The sequence below is a fragment of the Pinus tabuliformis genome, chromosome J (assembly GCF_031772625.1).
Source record: "Pinus tabuliformis cultivar Carrire ecotype Pingquan chromosome J, CPIR1, whole genome shotgun sequence".
NCBI classification, from domain to species: Eukaryota; Viridiplantae; Streptophyta; class Pinopsida; order Pinales; family Pinaceae; genus Pinus; species Pinus tabuliformis.
The window spans coordinates 629,255,360-629,259,110 of record NC_142295.1 but is presented as its reverse complement, the minus strand read 5'-3'; the positions used below and the strand labels follow the sequence as shown (position 1 = coordinate 629,259,110).

The 3,751-nt window shown below is 36.8% G+C and overlaps 1 pseudogene; it reads left to right on the top strand.

Annotated features, from left to right (window-relative positions):
• Nucleotides 1-923: 923 nt before the first annotated feature.
• LOC149228523 (protein RGF1 INDUCIBLE TRANSCRIPTION FACTOR 1-like) lies at nucleotides 924-1,727 on the top strand (annotated as a pseudogene).
• Nucleotides 1,728-3,751: the final 2,024 nt, after the last annotated feature.

The following is a 3,751-nucleotide window of genomic DNA, read 5'->3' as shown; positions in this document are numbered from 1 at the left end:
AAACTCTCGTGCGGTAGCAGCAGTCATCTTAGCTCGATCCAAAAGGACCTGTGCAAAGGCAGAATACCAGGCAATGACCTCCACAACTTGTGAACAACTATTGATGAAAGATCTACTTGGGAGATGGGGTTAAGGCATCATCAAGCCATGGATATTTTCTGTGATGTGATTTCACTAAGCAACTATCAATTTAATTGCAGAAAATAACCAGAAACGCATCACCATCAAAGTCTATCCCAACACTTATAGGGAGAGTGTGCAAATTTGGTTAGGTAAGTCATTCATAACTCTGGTTGGCTCAAGCGCCCATTACTGACAACCTGATCCGGGAAGCTAGAACTGAAATCGCATGATGTCTCATATTTGGATTGAAGGTTGTTAATCACGCCATCATCTAAGGCAACTTCATATCAAGTGAATCAAATCCATTTTGGCGACATGATCCTTTTAACCAAATCCATATTTCTTAATAGTTTGAGAAATCTCCAGCTCCAAAACAATCAGCGATGTGAATTATTTTATGGCGGTTTCAACTGCATTAAACTTGGACAAAAATCCTCCAAAAATCGGCCTTTCTATTTCAATTAAATGTTATCCTATTTTTATCTGATTTCCTGTGATCTCTCTCTGCATGATCTCAATATCCCAGGCCGCGAATCATTCAAAAACCTGATTTATTGGAACCATATAATGTCAATCATGATGCCAGTAACAGGTGGGACTAGGGCTACGATACCACTGCCAAGATTTTCGAGTACGTGGACACCATTACCCCTGATTCGCTGGCAAACTGAATGTGAAAATAAAAACTTCATTAAGTTGGATAGGAGATTGAGTACTTATATTAACAAACTTCTTCTCTTCAATGGCTCATCACATGGTACATCATCCACCTCCCGTCGAAATCCTTTTCCCACCCGTCCATTCATTTCTCATTTCTTCCATTTCCGCTGCATTTTGGTGGGATGCTCTGTGCAGGTGTGGTCTAGCAGCACTCAGCTCCGCATAACATGGTTGGATATGCTCTCTCCGTTGTTCCACAAAAACCGGCATGGTTGGAGGCTCTGTTAACAAACCAATCCTTTTACACCTTGTTCCATTCATTTGGAGCACAAGAAGAATGAAGTCAACATCTTTTGCGTGGATTGCAGTGCCAGCATTTGTCAACATTGCCTCTTTTCCCATCGTTCCCATCGCCTTCTGCAGGTTCGAAGACCTATATCACCAACAGTGCTAGAGTGGTGTTCTTGAACCAGAGGCCACAGTCTCGACTATCGAAGGGCCTGGGGAATTCTTGTGAGACCTGTGACAGGGTGCTGCAGGAACCCTACCGTTATTGCTCTGTCAGATGCAAGGTAGACGTGGTGAAAAATCTTTCAACCGTGCTGCAATCTTGCAATTCACTGCAACTGAGGGAGTTTTTGTCACCATCGTCATCTCCTACAAGCCAAAGCCCCAAGGATGAAAAACTGGAGATGGAAGGAGGAGAAGAAATGTACCCAGAAGAGTCATTGTCTTCAACGTCCTCTGCCAGTGACAGAGATGAATGCTGGCTTTTCGGCAGCGGCACAGCAGCTCACGCCGTTTTCCCGTTGCCTAAAAAATTGTGCAGCAGCAACAACAATAGGTGTGGTGGAGGGATGATGGTGTCTTGCTCACCGAAATCTGTGATTCCCCCCTCCATCAGCAGGAGAAAGGGATTCCCTCACAGATCACCTCTGTATTGACAAGGGATTATTCAAGCTTGGTTTTTTTTGTGTAATGCGGTGGTTGTGGATCTCCGTCGAATTCGTTAATCCACGATCGATTCCACCGGTATTGCTTTTGGCTTTTGGCTCTCTTTTAACCTTATGGTTGTCTGTCAACCCCCACAATTTTCTCTGTTTTCAATTTAGTTTAAAATTACTTTTCCTGCATATAGTATTCATAGTTTTCGTTTTCTTTTTAGTTTTATTCTAATTTAGATTTAGTTTTTATTTTTATTTTTTTGGGTTAGCTTTATCATTTTAGATTTTCATTCCTTTGTTTTTAAGTTTGTAAATTAAATAAATAATTATTTCAGTTAAAAAAAAATTCAAAAAAAACCATAAAAAATAAAAAAAAATAAAAAAAAATCAAAACAATAAAAAATAAAAAAAAATCAAATAAACACAAAATTTGTGATTTTATTATTTTTATTTTATTTTATTTTAACAATAAAAATTTTAGATTTAGAAAGAAAAAAGTTAATTAAAAAAAATTAAAAAATAAAAAACACAAAACAATTAAAAAAAAAAAAAAAAAAAACAATTTAAAAACAAATAAACATAAAAAAAAAACAAATCAAAGCCATTAAAAAAAAAAACTAGAACAATTAAAAAAAAAAAAACCAATTAAAAAATAAAAATAAAAAAAATTTCAAAAAAAATGAAAAAAAAATTGCAAATGGACATCAGCTGAAAACATTTTACGCTAACTTGTCTTGTTGGAGTTAGGAACAAGCGCACAAAGGAAACAGGTAAAAAAAAAAATTCATTTCATTTTATATTGGTTGCTAAGCATTCATACTCATACTTGAATTTTATGTTCTTCAAAAAAGCTCTAACAATTTTCATGCAAGATTTAAACTGAGCTTTGACAGTTGCGCGATGATCCAAGTCCATGAAGATGTGATTTCTCGAAATCACATTCATTATTGAAGCTTGAAGGAGTTAATTGCAAATGTCGTGACATTTGTGGCTACAGAAAAATGTTTTGTTGTCATGATTTGTTTCCCACACTTCTCTTTCAAAGCCTCATCAGTCATCCATGTTAAAGTCCATTGATTCATTGACTTATCCATTATGACTTCATACATGTCTACTTTTCTGAGTCGCATACATTTTTACCTCCATTCAGTTCATATTTTTCCCTCATGAATAAACCATCCATATCTCTACATTGCCTCGATTTCCTTGCCATAAAAACTGCTTGACCATAACATCTTCTATCTATAGTCCTACCAATCATTTGTACGAACTCGTGTTGACTGATGTGGGATTCCTTAAGGCCCACCTTTCAACAAGTCTTGACCCATCGACCTTAGCACCTTATCTGGGATAAAGACTAGAGTCATTATTAGTACCTTGAGGCTTGCATGCCCTAATGGCAAGTCTTCTCGCCAACGAACAATGGGAATACATTAATGTCCCTTGTTTTTTGGATCTTGCAAGTGGCTCGACATCAGCTCATTCATTCGCACTTCGCAAGATGTACTTGGGTACCTTGGCACTCATTGACATTAATGGTGAGTTTGCCTCGCATTGGTTAACGACATTCATCAATGTTCGGTAATCCAATGACTTCTTTCCATGTTCGACATCGACACATTCATTCACATGGAAAGAATTGTGCCACGATATGGGACGAGATGAAGACTATATGACTCAGGAGCAGATTACTTTGGAACAGTTTCAGTAGCAGTAATAAAGGATCTACATTCTCGACTTCATCCATCATATATGCAACCAAGACACAGATCACATTCTAGTATTCTTCATTCCATGATTCAACAACAATAGCTACACATTTCTACATATACACAGTTTGTCCACTCAGGTAAGTAAAGGTATGTTCTTTCATAGCTTTTTATCATACAATTCCTTTAATACTAAAATTATAATTTTTGGAAAATGTTTCACCATGTTCATATTCACATCCATATTCCATTATCACCTTCCATATGTCATATATATCCTTTCTACACATATCATCCTACCCAACATACTTTTTC